The 17,382-nt window shown below is 39.9% G+C and overlaps 1 protein-coding gene across 1 annotated transcript in view; it reads left to right on the top strand.

Moving 5' to 3' along the window:
- LOC134349900 (electrogenic sodium bicarbonate cotransporter 1-like) overlaps positions 1-6,168 on the top strand; it is a 109,038-nt gene extending 102,870 nt beyond the window's left edge. Inside the window, exon 22 of the mRNA XM_063054863.1 lies at positions 4,283-6,168. The gene's annotated coding sequence lies outside the window, so the exon portion shown is untranslated. The remainder of the gene's footprint in view (positions 1-4,282) is intronic.
- Positions 6,169-17,382: the final 11,214 nt, after the last annotated feature.

The following is a 17,382-nucleotide window of genomic DNA, read 5'->3' as shown; positions in this document are numbered from 1 at the left end:
TTTAATCAATGTATTATGGGATGTGGCACAAAGGCTAATGTGTGGAATTGGGTCACAGTTCATTTGTGATCTCACTGAATTGTGGAGTAGGTTTAAAGGTTCAAATTACTTACATCACGAGTTCCTAATGAGCAAAGTTATTGGGCTGAAAAGTATTCTTATGATAGGTTTTTAAAGGCTGTAAACTTAAATAAACAGCTTCTGTTGTCTGTGCACTTACTCCACAAAAAATTCCATTTGATTGCTTCTAATTTTTTAGCATCCTTATTTGCACATTCCTCCATGACTATCTTCTCTCATCCCTTCCATCTTTAAGAAGGAAGGGAGGCAATAGACAGAAAATCATTGGTCAGTTAACTTGCCTTTAATGGTTGGAAAGATGCTGGAGTCCATTTATTAAGGATGAGGTTTCGGGGTACTTGCAGGCACATGACAAAATAGGCCAAAGTCAACATGGTTTCCTTAACCATGACAGCCCAGATAGTCTGGGGTCTCCTCTCCCTGCGATGCTAATGCTGTGAGGGTGCCCTTGGCTGCTGTGCTTTGTGACTGTGAGCTTTGCGGTGATTTGCCCTGCCAATATGATATGAATTCCGAGGCTTTGGGACCACTCCGGGCTGCTCCAGGGATTGGGATCTAAGGACTCAGTTTGGTTCTGAATGCTGCTGTTGTTGCTCACTTCTACTATCTGCATGATCTGTTTTTTTCTCTTTCTTTGTGGCTCTGGGGGTTGGTCTTAATTTTTTAAATTGGGTTCTTTTGGATTCCTTACTTTGTGACTGCCCGTTAAGCAAACAAATCTCAAGGATGCATGATTTATACATTCTTTTGATAATAAATGCACATTGAATCTTAAAGAGAAATCTTGTCTGTCTAATCTGTTGGAATTTTTTTTTGAGGAAATAACTGGAAGGATAGACAAAGAAGAGTCAGGGGATGTTGTTTACGTGGATTTTCAGAAGGGCTTTGATGAGGTGCCACTCATGAGGCTGCTAGGTGAGTTAAGGGCCCATGGTACGGGAAAGATTAGAAGATTGTCTGACTGGCAGGAGGCAGAGTGGAAACAAAGGGGCCTTTTCTCATGGGCTGCCAGTGACTCCTGGTGTTCCACAGGGTTCAGTGTTGGGGCAGATTCTTTTCAGGTTGTATGTTAATGATTTGGATGATGGAAATGATGGCATTATGGTGAAGTTTGTGGATGATACAAAGATGGGTGGAGGGGCAGGTAGTGTTGAGTAAGCAAGGTGTCTGCAAAAGGACAGATTTGGAGAATAGGCAAGAAGTGGCAGATGGAATATAGTCTAGGGAAGTATAAGTATAACAATAGTTTCTTAATTAATAAGGGTGTAAAAGGTTACGAGAAGAAGGCAGGAGTATGGAGTTGAGAGGGATAATAAATCAGCCATGATTGAGTAGCAGAGCAGACTCGATGGGCCAAATGGCCTAATTCTGCTCCTTTGTCTTATGGTCTTTTATGGTCTGAAGCGAGTTTTTTAAACTAGTTATATTTTTTATGAACAAAACTATTTTTGAAATCCCTAAACTTTTCTGTATCCAAATGTTCAATTTAAAAATGTATATACATTTTCCAGTGGAATCAGGATGGAATTACATCAGAATCACACAGGGCATGGGTTGGAACTTTTTGTTTTCACTGAAGTTTTAAAGATGGACCCATTTAAAAATGGGTGTGTGCTTGCAGCCATATTGCCCCAGTGAAAGCAAATTTCCATCACCACCCCAAACTCATAGCTGCCGTTTGGGAAACCCTGTGCCAAGCCACTTCTTTTCTTTTTCAATCTTTTTATTAGTATCGTAGTGATAAAGATTAACATAACAGTAATCAGACAAAGTTATTGGGATTACATTGTTGTAATTATCATATATAAGTATAAAGCCAGTTAATACATGGATATTAAACCTCCCAATCTTACAGGATACAAATATTATATATAAACAAATTAACATGAAAAAGGAAAAAAAATATACCCCCCCACAAAAAAAACTAATCTACAAAATTGACTAACTAAACTGCAGAAAAAAAAGACATGGGCTGTTGTGAAACATCAAAAAAACCATTAGTGTCGTTGACTCCGCTCCCCTCAACATATACTAAAAAGAAATAGAGTAGGTTTGGAAAAGGTCAAATTACATCATATGAAAGTATTGAATGAATGGCCTCCAGGTCTTTTCAAAATTAATAGAGGGATCATAAATAACACTTCTAATTTTTTCTAAATTTAAACACAACATAGTTTGAGAGAACCAATGAAATGTGATGGGGTGTTTGATCTCTTTCCAATTCAGCAAAATGGGTCTTCTGGCCATTAGTGTAAGAAATGCAACCATCCGACAAGCTGAAGATATTAAAAGATTTGGTTCTATCATTGGTAAACCAAAAATTGCAGTAATGGGGTGGGGTTGTAAATCAATACTCAAAACAGTTGAAATAATATCAAAGATATCCTTCCAGTGTTTTTTTAAAAGAGGACATGACCAAAACATATGAGTTAAAGAAGATATCTCGGAATGACATCTATCACATATAGGATTACCAAGCCACTTCTACCGCTTTCCTGGCCTCTAATCCCCTGGCTGAGCCTGCTGTCTGATTCACCTTTTGGAAAACCTTACTAGGATTGGTGAGGGTTACACCACTTACACCCTCCTTGGTCTATATGAAGATCTGATCAGGCCAGTTTTGCATTGTAGTTTTCTTGGAACAAACATAGAAATTCAGTTGTACCTATGACTTGAAAAATAATGATCGATCCTTCCTTGTGCAGCTTTAGTCCCCTCTTTAGTACATATATCTGCTCTCAGAGGCTTTGGTCAGATCCCATCTGGAGTAGTGTCCAGTTTTGGACTCATTACTTCAAGAAAGATACTACTGGAAGATCTTCTACTAAATGTTTACTGATCCCCTCTCCTATAGCCCAGATTTTCCTACCACAGACCCCAGGCCTCACTGTTCTATTTGGAAGTCAACAATTTAATGTATTTATACATTGTACCAAACTTTTGAATAGCCTCTTTTTGGAGAGGGTGGGGGGAAGGGAATACCAGAAATTGCCAGTAAAAGCAAGGGCCCAGTTATGTTGAGATCTGTCACGGAATTTTCTGCTAGGCCTCAACTGTGGTAGCAAAATTTGCTGAGGTGCCGGTAACTGGCATTGCTTCATGTGGTTAATTTGATTGTAATTTTGCCTCTTTATCAAGTGCTGATGTTTTGAGTATATGTGATGTTAAGGAGCTTTCATTCCTAGTGGGTCTCGAATAGATTGTGGGATGTATTATAATATAGGCATCCGTTAGTCTCGTGAGACCATGGATTAGTGCCTTGGAAGGTTTCCAGGGCGCAGGCCTAGGCAAGGTTGTATGGAAGACTGTCAGTTGCCCATGCTACAAGTCTCCCCTCTCCACGCCACTGATGTTGTCCAAGGGAAGGGCACTAGGGCTGATACAGCTTGGCACCAGTGTCGTTGCAGAGCTATGTGTGGTTAAGTGCTTTGCTCAAGGACACAACACACTGCCTCAGTTGAGGCTCGAACTAGCGACCTTCAGATCACTAGACCGATGCCTTAACCACTTGGCCACGCGCCAACACAGGGATGTATTATACCATGTAAACATTGGACATATGTGAGCTGTGGCCTTGAAAGGAAAGATTCAGTTTAGCAATCAAACAATGTTCTGGACACTATATTATTGCAATTGGAGATCAGCCATTTAGTATTGACATTTTCTGGAATGAACTTTATTTTTGTGGATGTGCAAACCTCAATTTTCATCTTTGTATTATGGAATTCTAAAATTGTACCATGGCAAATATACAATTCTAATACTGCAGCATGGCTAAGATGTAGAATTCCATTATTTCTACTTTGTGCTATACTACTTTTTCCCTCCCTTTTTAAAATGCAATGCTTATGAAAATTATCAAGATAAAATGCTAACAAAATGTTACACAGTTCAATGAAAACAGAAAATGTTGTAAGTATTCAGCAGGTCACTTTTTCTTTAAAAAAACAGAGCTAATGTTTCAGTTTGAAAAGCCCTCATCAGGAATTTTTCTAGTTCTTTTTCAGTTCTGAGGGTCTTTGACCTAATCACTTCCTTTTTCCACAGATGTTGCCTGACCTGCTAAGCATTGCCAATGTTTGCTCTTTTTATTTTGGATTTTTGGCATTTTCAATTATTACCTTGTTAAATGGATTAGCTGCACCTAATGGTTTGTTGCAATTTTTCAGACTTTCACCATTCTTCATTTGTATTTTGACAGGATAATTCACTACTCGTGGTCATGTTCCCAGTGAAAGAGACTTGGAATGTCGATGTCTAACATTGGATGGAGTTGCTGCAAGAAATAAAATGAAATTGTTCTGATCACAAAATGGAAAGTTATTAATTTGTGAAAAATAGTTACTCATTGATTGTTTTAATTGAAAAGGAACCTTGAACAAGTTCATCCACATCATTAACCACTTGGTCATTGTTTTAAAACCAAGGTATCTTTAACTGGGATACCTACCCTTGCGTTAAAATATTTGAGTTTTTGTTTTCATTGGTCAGTGAAAGTTACAGTAGTGAAGCAGTTTCATTTGTATCCTTGTTTACAGTCATTTCAATTATAAAGGAATCTTTGAAGTTGCATTAGGATTAGGTGAAAAGTTTACACATCTTTCAGTCAAAAAGTTGGGAAGAAAATGTTTATTTAAAAGAACACTCATGCCATATCTCTGATAATAAATTTATTGTGGCTGGGAGCTTTCAAGTACAATAGATTAAAATACATTTTAATGATGCCACTAGCAGGAGGACCTTCTCTCTCATAATTTTGCTGATGCCAATACTGATGCTCTTTAAAACTGAAATGGCATTTCATTCCAATGATTTCATTCACAACAAAGTTGGAATTTTTGGGGGCAAGTCTGCCTCAGTGCCCATCTCATTCCAAGAAATGTTAATTATTTTTTACTAATTCATTTCTTGGCATCTGAATGTCACTGGTTTATTACCTATTCCAAGTTATACTTAGTGGTAGTGATCCTTTCTGGTAAAGATAGTTCCACATCTAGTCAATAGTTCTAAATGTTATCCTATTAGGGGTTCTGAAGATGAAAAGCACTTGTTTCACATAATTTAAATTTGTTGCTGTGTGTGGAAAATTTTAATTTTAAAAGGTGAAAGGAGAATTTATTGGAATGTATACTTAGTGCTCTTTTGCTCTGGGCCTAAGTTAGAAACCAAAGTGAAGGAGTCACCGTTGTCTTGCCACATTTCCTGCAGGAGCAAGTTTATGACAATTTAAGACAGATTAACACTGAATTGACTTCCAAGTCAGTAGCTCTTCAATGAACAAAATGTATGGTTTCAAAATTAGAAAAAAAAAATAACTGAATGGCAAGTTATTGTGATTTTTAAAAAAATTCATAATCTGAACCAATATATGTCATGACCAGTTCATTGTGGCAAAGTTTCAAATACTTAAGGAGAGAAAAAACAGGGAAAGATCTCGTGTTTGAAATGATAAAATTAATATAGAGAAATGATACACAGACCATATGTAAATAAAATACAACTACTTGAGTTTGTTAAAATGGCAATTTCTCATTAGTACTGAAAATAACAACTTGCATTTAAGTTGCACCTTTAATGTTACAAAATACCCTGAAGCAAAACAGAAGAATATTATCAAACAGTACTCGATATTGACTGTACTGGAACATATTAGGATAAATTTTGATTCAAAGGATATGTTGTAAGGAGCATCTTAAATGAAAAAAATATAGAAGAGAGGATAAGTATTGAATTAGTGCAAAAGGATGTTTGATAGGTACGAGTACCATAGGCTGAAATACCTGTTTGAATGCTATAACTCTGACTCTAAGGTATACAGTGGGGAAGTCATATCGACACCTGAAGGTATATTTGATGAGATTATACTCAATAATGGAGGTCAGTAGAACACTGAAATACTAACAAGGGAGGGAGCTGTTATTCAATTTGAACAAGATCCAGACATTTTAAGAATGGCATCTAAATGGCATACATTTACCAAGGTGTTACAAAGGAAGAGGAACTTGCATATAAAGAGAGTTTGACTTAAGACTTTTAAAACCTCTACTTGTAAAGGTTTTAGAAGTAAATAAGGACCATAAGAAAACAAACGGTCTCCAATAATGTTGCATTGACTGGTCACAAATCTACATTAATCATAAAACAATTGAAGTTGAGGGAAAAATATGTAGTAAGTGGTCAGTAGAATGCGGAATTCTTTGCCATATATGATTGTTGCAACGGATAATTATCTTAAAAGGAGTTAAATCATTTTTTGAAACTGTATTAAAATATACAAAGGAAGCATGGGAAGGATAAAGATAAATGAACTAAATAGGATGAAGAGCAAGATCCCAATGTAGATTTGCTTAAATTATAGCTTTCTTTCCGTGTTCTTGTGTAAATATGAAATTCACCTGCTGTCTTTGATAGTGAACTTTCAAGAACCAGAATAACCCCTTGGGAGAAAGTATAATTCTCTGTGTAGAAATTTCTACATAATGTCTTGTTTTAGCCAAATCACTGATATGTATTTTGAAAAAGATTCTTTTTAATTTTTTGCCAGGTATCAAATAACTGTTTACATCTATATCTGAGAATAGATTTATAGCTTGATTGCATGTTCAATATATCAGCAGTATCAAAAACTAGTTTATGATGGTTTGTTCCTTTCATTGGTTATTCCTAGCCCTTTGATTGCAAAAGCAGTTTGATCAGTAGTTTTTTTTATAACCATGTAAAGTACAGTCAAACTTCAATTATCCAGCATCCCGTTGTTCTGGAATTATTACGGTTTAACATCGAACCAGCATAGTAGTTCAGAGTATGAGTCAGAGGCCCAGCGTGCAGAGTGGGTGTGCAGCCAGAATAGGATCTGGAACAGTTTCTCCTTTTACTGGCTTTCTTCCCTCTTCACTCTCAGCTTTGATGCAAAGTATCAACCTGATATATCAACATTTCCATTCACACAGATGATGCTCAACTACTGCGTTCCTCCAGCAGTATCAGGAACATGGGTAGCATTGCAGCTACAAATAGATTTTTAATATTTTCTGCTCTTTTTAAACTCACTGTGTTCACTGGAAAACTTGTGCTACTTTGAAACTGTAAAAAGAGTTAAACAAGTGTATTTGGACATTAATAGGAGCAATTTCTGCTACTTCAGCATCACCAAGGTCTGAGAGTACCAGATTAGCAAAGGTTTACTGAATATGGTATACCAATTTTTCATTCTAATTTGCATTCTGATTTAAGATAATGTAATAAAAATGTTGAAGATCCTCTATCTTGCTTCATTTTTTTGGAGTTTGCAATATTAAGGCAGAGATAACAGAAAATGCTGAGCGAGTCAGGCAGACCTATAAAGGAGTAACAGCAGATGTTTCAGATTACTGACACATCCACGGAACTGGAGAATTGAGAAAGTGAGTGTGTTAAATTGTAGAGTGGCAAAAGGATGGCGAGGACAAAGGGAAAGTTTGTGATAGGGTTCAGATTAAAGTTGTCTAGACAACACAATATTTTAGTGGCCAGGGGAAAGGGCAAATCCTATCTGAGCTGTGGAGCAGAGGAAGGTAACAGAGAAAAACTGGAACTGTAAAATGCAGGGTAAGGCAGTCACTGGAAATACTCAGTAAATCACATTGACTCATGGAGAGAAAAAAAAGCTGAATTACAGGTCTTGGTTCAGAACAGAGCACAAACAGGAAAGGCTACAAGGAAAAATTGTTGAGTTCAATATCATATCTGGAAGACTGTGACCCCATCACCAACTTATGCCAAAATTTCTCAAGAGAGGCTGATTTCAAATATAAATTCAAAGGTCTCGGTGATCTACATCCAATAGTTTTGAAAGATTTGCAGATAGTAGATATTCTGGGTGTTTCAAATTTCCACAGATTTTAGAATATTCCTGTAGACTGGAGGGTTGCAAAAATAATCACTGCTCTTTAAGAAAGAGAAAACAATTAATGACTAGTTAGCCTGACATCAGTATTAAGGGAAAATACTGGATTCTATAAATAACGATATATTATCAAGACATTTATAACTGAGCAGAAGTGACATGGATTTATGAAAGGAAAATCATTTCTAAGACCTCAACTGGTATTCCTTGAGTATGTATGTATTAGAGTATGCACTCAACGCCAGCACAGAGCAGGAGGTGCAGCGTGAAATGGACTGCTTCTCACAAGCCTGCAACAACTTCGGTCTCACTATCAGCACCAAAAAGACCTAAGTTATGTACCAGCCTGCCCCAGGAAAGCCATACCAGGAGCCGCGCATCACGGTGAAGGGCCAGAACCTCCAGGCAGTCGACAATTTCACCTACCTGGGCAGCATACTCTCTTGCGCAGTGAACATAGACGCTGAGGTCAACAACAGGATTGTCAAAGCCAGCGCCGCCTTTGGGAGACTCCGTGAGAACGTCTGGGAGCGGAGAGGACTCAGCCTTACCACCAGGCTGAAGGTCTACTGTGCAGTGGTCCTTACCACCCTCCTTTACGCCAGCGAGACCTGGACTGTCTACAGCAGTCACGCCAAACAGCTTAACCACTTTCACCTGAGCTGTCTCCGCAGACTCCTCCACATCAGGTGGCAGGACAAAGTCCCCGACATGGAAATCCTGGAACCAGCTGGGCTCTGCAGCGTCTACACCCTCCTGCTGAAAGCCCAAGCCAGGTGGGCTGGACATGTGGTCAGAATACCAGACAGCTGATTGTCTAAGCAGTTGCTGTACGGAGAACTGTGTCAGGGCAAGCGCTCAGTCAGGGGGCAGAAGAAACCTTACAAAGACTGCCTCAAAGCATCCCTCAAAGGCCTGGGCGTCGACATCAACACGTGGGAGACGCTTGCCCTTGACCGTCCAGCTTGGCGCAGCAAGATCACCACAGGAGCCCGTGCAGCTGAAGTCAGGCGCATCATCGAGGCGCAACGAAAGCGTGCTGTGCGCAAGGCCCGAGCAGCATCCACTGCCATGACAGCACCCACCCACTTGTGTCCCACATGTGGGCGAGCCTTCAGGGCCCGGATTGGCCTCATCAGTCACCTCCGGACCCACAGCCACCAATCTCCCATTTGACTTTGAAGCCATGGTCATCTTCGACTACGAAGGACGAACAACAAGAACATGTATTAGAGTAGATGTACAGTATTTGGATTTTCAGAAAATGCTACAATTTAGTTCAAAATACTCGGAACTGGGAGTAATTATGGCCGGGAAATAAAATTGGGAATAAATAGATTCTCATTACGTTGGCAGGAGATAATTAGTTTTGTACCACAGAGATTAATGATTGGACCCCAGAAATTCAAAATCTCTGAATGATGTGGGTTCAATACATTTTTTGTACTTCAAAGTATTAAATTAATTCGAAGGAAAACACGAGAGTACAGGAACATGGGTTTATTTGGAGTTTACTTTAAAACGAGACGCACACGTATCACGTAGTGGCGTGATGACGTATGCATCCAACGTATTTTTACATATAACCCGTAATTAAGTATTCTTGTTCCTTTCAATAATTAATCAAATTATATATATTACTCAAATATGATTGAAACATTAAATTCACAACACTCCTCCCTGCTTAGCTATAAACTCCACTCAATAGTAAATGCATCTCAACTATATACTATGCTGTGGATACAACTCGATACTGACTATATACCGAGAGTACGTTTAAATTGTCCCGCTCAGACATAAAGATTTAATCGCTGTAGCGGATTTCTTACTCTTGAGGGATACCGTCTTTCCTGACAAGGGGGATCATTCTGTTTGGAAGGTGAGAATTGTGGCTGTGAAACAATCTCATGTTCTGGTGTCTTCTTCGTGGTGATTGGAGGAGTTGAGTTGGAGACTGCAGGAAGTGGTTCTGACAGTGATCGCCACCTTTCTTCTTCTTCCCTTTTCTCGCAGTTTGTGAATCTTGAACTTGGAAAGGTGCTTTTAGTTCACTGCAGAATTCTCTTATTAATCCTTCTATTGCTCCCTTTATGATCTGATTTCTCCTGTTGGTTTTCTCATGTACAACATCACCTGACGAATCCTCCGTACTCGTATCTCCATTGAGTCCTTTATTTTTGTCCTTTCATTCATCCAGCTGGGCTTTGGTCTTTGCATCTATTTTTACAAGCAGTGTTATTTACAAGTTCATGCAATGACATTATGGACGCAGAGTAGATTCTGGTTCTTTACAATCACAAAAACCGAATGCTTGCAACCTTCCTGAAGCTCCTTGAACTCTTTTCCAGCTTAAAACCAAGGCACATTTCGCAAGTAACTGCCTGATTAATAGATTAGAAACTTTCTTAGATACGTTGCTTACAAAAAATGTTGTAGTTGGACCACTGCTTTGACCACTTTCATGTTTCCTCTGAGCAGCATGGTCCTTTCTTGGTCCAATATGCTTTCCAACCAAGGCACAGAGGTTGGCATCAACACCTGTTTATCCTCTGTTGGGCAACATTTCATGGTATTCGCTATGGAGACAGTTGTGGCATCATCCAATACCTTTCTTAATTCACTTTCAATTGGATTCATTGCAGGGGTTATGGCATCTCCAATCAAGTTGTAGTTGTCTCAGCCAATCACACCCCCACAATGCTGGTCCCCCTGTTTTTACCACATACAAGCTCAATGTGGCTTGTTGGTAGCTGTATATCACCGCAAAGAATGTTACTCCCAGAGGAGTTATATTTTCTCCAGTATAAATTCTCAGTTGGATATCTGCAGGCTTCAGGCTAGTGGCTATGAAATGCAGTTCAAACACATTTTGTAGAATGACTAAGACAGCTCCATTTTATTTAATTTGCAGTTCACTTCTGGTGTAAGCCATATTGCTTGCCTCCTGTTAGTTTTCACATTATAAATCTTAAGGGAACTCAGACCGGTGTCACTTTCAACACTTTTTGGTTTTTCCTCAACAGCATGCAGATTTGTGCTCTTTTTGAAACTGCAACTTGGACTTTAATCTTTTTCTGTTCTTTGCACTGTCCACTTATGTTTGTCTGCCTGACATGATCTTTGTATATGTCCTCCTTTGTTGCATTAATTGCAAGTTTTGCCTTTAAATCTGCATTTGTTTGGTCTTTATGAGCCCCTGCCATAATAGTAACACAATTTGTTCGGCCAGGCAGGTTTCTGTTTAGACATTGCAATTTTGTTCACATTCACTTTCATCCTTAACTGCAACTCAGTTGTGTCCCTGCAGTTTCCATTGTAACAGCAATTTCCACTGCTTGTTTGAACGTGAGCTGTGATTTGGTTAGGAGCAGTTTTTGAATGCTTTAAGATTCCTAAACTAAATGATCTCTTAGTGTATCATTAAGCCCATTACTGAACTGACAGTGCTCAATCTTTTCATTTCCGCCATGTAAGCTGAAATGGAATCCCCTTGCTTTTGATTCTGCTTATAAAACCTAAAATGTTCTGCAATCAACACTGGCTTCGGTTCTAAGTGATCCTGCATTACTTTTACAATAGCAGCAAAGCTCATTTATGAGGTTTAGTTGGAGAAGTCAAACTTTGAAGCAAACTGTATGCCTTTAAACCTAATACCCTTGGCACTCGCTTCTCGTTGGTTACTTCATTTGCTTCAAAATAGCGTTCCAGTAGCTCAGCATACATGAGCCAATTACCGTATTGTAATCAAACTTGTCAATCTTTTTGATGTAGCCAGCCATTTCTGATTTTTTTAAAAAGATTATAATGACCCAGTACTCACTTTATATGAATGCTGAATTCTTCAGTTTTTAAACCTTTTTAAAAAATTATCGTGTCTTCCCTTCTGAAGAATATGTGCTGTGCTGCTTTTTGCTTAAAACTCTTGCTGTACGTGCTGGATTGGATATTTTACTCGATGTTCCTCTGAGTTTTTTTTTAGTTCGAACTCTATTTTAACAGGTCAGCAGCCGTCTTGAGTTCATTTTAAAAATACGTTGTCGCCAATGTCATGTTCTGTACTTCAAAACGTTAAATTAGTTCAAAGGAAAACACAAGCGTCTGGGAATAAGGGTGTAGTTCGAGTTTACTTTAAGTGAGGCGTACATGTATCATGTGGTAGTGGTAATGTGATAACATATGCAATTAACGTATTTTTACATTTTTACACATAACCCATAATTAATTATTTGAAAGAACAAGAATGCTTAAACAATATATATATACACACACACACACAAGATTACTCAAATATTATTGAAACATTAAATACACAATAGCTATGTATTTTTAATAGTAAGAGACTGGGAATTACTGATCTGCCAAGGGGTCTAGCAGTCATTGTCTTGACTTCATTAAAAATTATGATCTGGGCACAAGAGGCAGTAAGGAAAATAGATTTCATGTTATGTTCTCTAAGACTATAAGAAATGGAAGCAGAATTAGGCTATTCAGTCCATAGAGTCTGCTCCATCATTCGATTATAGCTGATATATTCCTCTCAAACCCATTTTCCTGCTTTCTCCCCGTAACCTTTAATGACCTTTCAAAAAGTAGTAGACACAGCCCAGTCCATCACGGGTAAAGCCCTCCCCTCCATAGAGCACATCTACAAACGTTTGTACACGGAGCGCTGTTGCAGGAAAGCGCCATCTATGATCAGAGACCCTCTTCATCTGGGCCATGCTTGCTCCTTGCCGCTGCCATCAGGAAGGAGATAAAGGAGCTTCAGGATCCACAACATAAGATTCAGGGACAGTTATTAACCCTCAACCATCAAGTTCTTGAACCAGAGGAGATCATTTCACTCACCCCAATATAGAACTGTTCCCACAACCTATGGACTCACTTTCAAGGACTATTCATCTCATGTTCTTGATATTTATTGCTTATTTATTATTATTATTAATTTTCATTTGTACTTGCAGTTTTGATAAAGTTTTAAGGGAATTGGGGGATTCTCAGATTCCTGTAAATAATGGGTTAAGGTTGAGTACCAACTGTGTCTGTGTATTCTGGTTTGTGAATGGCTATAGCATGTTTAAGGTGATGTCTCACAGCTGCTTCTTTGGAGCGAGATCAAGGTAAAATCTCACACAGATCCACAAAGGACGTCTCCTGATTATTCATACCTTTTGGTCTCGACAAAAGGCAGTTGCTGATGGAGATAAGACAGGACATTCCTTTCTTAATTAAAGCTTAAATTTGGTGGAGTCTCTTATCTAAGTTTTGCTCTATTTGAGTAGCTGGAACGTCTATCGAACTGATTGTTCTTTTGTATTGGAGGCCTGAAAAATGGTAAAAGTTCTGGAAGTCGAGGAGTGAACTTGTTTGAACCACCAGAGAGATGAGGACGCTTCTCCCCCTGATGTCGAGACCAAGTTCCCTCATCGGCTGAGCTTGAAGAAATAAACTGGTGAAAAGATAAGTAATGATCTTTTTGTGCTGTGGTTACTTGGTCCGGCAAATTTAAGTTTACAGTTTGTTGTCTTCTACACATTGGTGTCCATCTTATGTGTGGTCTTTCATTGATTCTTTTGTGTGTCTTTGTATTTACTGTGAATACCCACAAGAAAATGAATCTCAGGGTTGTATGGGGTGACATATAGTATATACTTCGATAATAAACTTACTGTACTTTGAACTTATAATCAAGAAACCGTCAACCACTGCTTTAATTATACTCAATGACTTGGCTACCACAATCATTTATGGCAATGAATTCCACAGGTTCACTACCATATGGCTAAAGAAATTCCTCATAATCTCTGTTCTAAAGGGACATCCTTCTGTTCGGAGTCTCTGGTCCTAGACTCTCCCACTAATGGGAACATCCTCTCTACGTCCAGTCTGTCAAAGTCTTTCTTAATTTTGTAAGTTTCAGTGAGATGGCCTCTCATTCTTCTAAACTCAAGTGAGTAGAGGGCCAGAGCCATCAAACACACCTCACACATTAACCCTTTCATTCCCAAAATCATTCTCCTAAACCACTTCTGATCCTTCTGCAATGCCAGCAGCCTCCTTTCTTAGATAAGGGGTCCAAAGCTGCTTACAATGTTCCAAATGCAGTCTGATCAATCTCTTACAAAGCCTCAGCATCTCATCTTTGATTTTATATTCTAGTCCTCTTTAAATGAATTGCATTTCCCCTACTTACTACCAACTCAACCTGCAAGTTAAACCTATAGGGAATCCTGCACTAGGAATTCTAAGCTCTTTTGCACTTCCAATTTCTGAATTTGCTCCCTGTTTAGACAACAGTCCATGTCTTTATTCCTTCTTCCAAAATGCATGACCATACACTTCCCTACAATGTATTCCATCTGCCACTTTTGTCCAATCTCCTAATCTGTCCATGTCCTTTGCAGATCTTTTGTTTCCGCAACACTACCTGCCCTTCAAGCTATTTTTGTATCATCACAAACTTTACCACAAAGCCAACAATTCCATCATCCAGAACATTAAGTAATTCTTAGTAAAGGATATGACTAAAAAAGTAAAGATATTTTATGCAATTATATATGGTCATGGTGAGACTACTTCTGGAGTATTGAGTGAAATTCTGATATATATACACACACACATTACTTGTTACATACACCTGTTAGGGTGCATTCTCTAGTTACCTTATAAGGTAACCGTAGCCTTCAGCCAGGAGCAGATGTCATCAGGTGGTTCCCAACCTTCACCGAGTGTTTCGACCCTTAACCATGACACTCTCCAGTTGGTGGGCCGGCAGTGGTGGCCAAATCACTGCCCATCTGCTCCTGGCTTCCAGCTCCCCTCCTCTCGCCTACTCCAAATCCAACAAGAAGCTTGTTCTGCCTCTTCCCCCATCCTACGAGCTGCTTGTTTTTTTTCTCCTTTCGTCCAGGCCCAGAACTGACAACAACCGCCATGCTGATTTGGCTGGAAAACCTCTGCAGCTGATCTCCACAGGGAACAACCATGCCTGCCATCCCTTGTCTTTACACTCCTGCACTAAGGGCTGGTACTTCAAGGCCTTTCTCTCATGGGCCTCTTCCCATCCCTCCTCCCACAGCACAGTCAACTCAATCAGAATTATTTTCTTGTCTTCCGTTGACCACAGTACAATGTCCGGGCGTAGGGTTGTGTGCACCACATCTGGGAACTGCAACCTCCTTCCCACATCGACCCTCATCTCCCAGGACCTGGCTGTTAGCAGCAGATTGGGCTTTGGTTTTTTGGTTACGAAAGGCCTAGCTCCCTCTTTGATGAAGGTGATGGCCTTCCTCAAATCTGTGCCAGCCGTCCTCTTGCATCTCTCCCGCTCTAGTATGTCAGCAAGAGCCAGAAGCACCTTATCATGGCGCCACTTATACCATCCTTGAGTTAGAGCTGTTTTACACCCGGACAGTGTATGAGCCAGTGTCTCCTTTTGACCACAGAGCTTACAGTTCAGGTCCTCTCTCATCCCCCATGTGTACAGATGTAATGGTGAAGGAAGGGTGTCATACACGGATCGCAAGAGGAAGGAAATACAAAAGGGCTCCAGTGTCCATAACTCTGCCCATGAGATCTTGCGCTGAGGCAGATCCCATTTTGTCCAGGCACCCTGGGACCCTTGTTCCACTGCCTTTGAAATCCGCTTCTCTTCCTCACGGATCCGTACTTCTGCCTGTATCATGTCTCGCTTGTTCCTTATGCTTGTGTTTCCCCACTTCTGGAAGTGAACTGAGCTGAGGCCTTGCTGCCTGACGCAGGGGTTGCCGATGATATCTTGCAGCTTCAGAGAACACACTGCCTCCTCCACAGCTGCGTTGGCTGCCCACTTGTGCCCAGATCTGGTTGTAACGCCTGCTTGCTTTACCAAGATGTCATTAGAATCTCTCAAGCTTAATAAAGCTCTGCATTTTGCTACCTTGAATTCCTCCACAACAGATGACAGGGGAAGCTGCAGTTGCCCAGAACGAATGTAGAGGCCTACTGAAGAGAAGCTTGGGGAAACTCCCAACCATCTCCACAGGTGCTTGTTGGTTTTCCTCTCAATGCCCTCTACGACAGTCATGGGGAACTCATAAAGTGTGAAGAGCCAGAGAACCTGGGCAGAAGGCCGTATTGGTACAGCCAGCTCTTGAATTTACCCGGAAGTCCGGATTTGTCGATATTTTTCAGCCATACGTCTGTCTGCTTCACAGCATTGGTGACATTGGCCCCATCTGTCAGTGACACATTAAACCACTTCCCCAAGCATTTTATCGGGTTATCTTCGATGGAAGGGATTACCTCACCCTGAACTTGGAGGCTAAACTTGCTAGTAACTTTGCCCTTTCTGATCACCATGCACCTGGACTTCTTGGCCTTGAAGGACATCTTCGCCCAGGTGGCTACATTACCCAGGGTTTCCAATACCCATCTTGCTTGGACATGTGACACAGTTGTTATAGTGATGTCGTCCATGACTCCTCGTAGAGCCGGCTGAACAATGCCTGACTCCAACATCAGGCCGCGGGTTACATCTTCTGTGCTGATAATAGGAGGTTCATTCCCATAATAAATAGGATGGGGGAGATGGTGCACCCTGTTGGAATCCCCTTCTGGAGGTCCAACCAACATTTGCTATGGAAGAAATGCTGTGAAGATTCACTTCGTAGAGAGCTTGAAAGACTTTGTATAGGGAGGAATCTATCCCGATTGAGAAAGAATTCTGGGTCATGGTCTCAAAATAAGGGTGAGGGCGTTTATAACTAAAATAAGGAGAAACAGTTTCACACAAAGGACAGTGAATGTTTGGAATTCCCCATCTCAATTATTTATTTCATTCAAAACTGAGAATGACAGACTTCTCGCTATTAGAAGAAGCAAGACACTTGGGGATACAGGAGGAAAATAAGGGTAGATCAAGCAATCTATTTACAGGTGGAGCAGATTAAGGATCCATGGACCCTTGCTTCTATTTCTTATATTTTCAAGTTCAGTGGATCTGCCATGTTGCTACAATAGGAAGAATTCAGGGATTAAAATAGATGAGTTTGACATGAATAATTGGATGACTTGAAAGGCCGTGTCAGATTGGTACTTGATTCTCTGATGGTACAGCAAACTAAAGAAGTGCTTTCATAACTTTGGGTAGGTGTCCTTGTCAACAACAATTAAAGATTGTGGATGGTTGTTATGTGTTGAAATCAATGAGCAAGTTTGCTGAAATATAGCCAACTTTCATCTTGTATGGCTGATGAGAAATAGGAAGTCATTCCTGTCTGTGGCCATCAAACTTTACAACTCCTTCCTTGGAGGGTCAGACAACCTGAGCCAATAGGCTGGTCCTGGACTTATTTCCTGGCATAATTTACATGTTACTATTTAATTATTTATGGTGCAACTGTAACGAAAACCAATTTCCCCCGGGATCAATAAAG

This window comes from Mobula hypostoma, chromosome 7 (assembly GCF_963921235.1).
Source record: "Mobula hypostoma chromosome 7, sMobHyp1.1, whole genome shotgun sequence".
In the NCBI taxonomy this organism is placed as follows: Eukaryota; Metazoa; Chordata; class Chondrichthyes; order Myliobatiformes; family Myliobatidae; genus Mobula; species Mobula hypostoma.
This window is presented reverse-complemented; position numbering and strand designations above follow the sequence as displayed.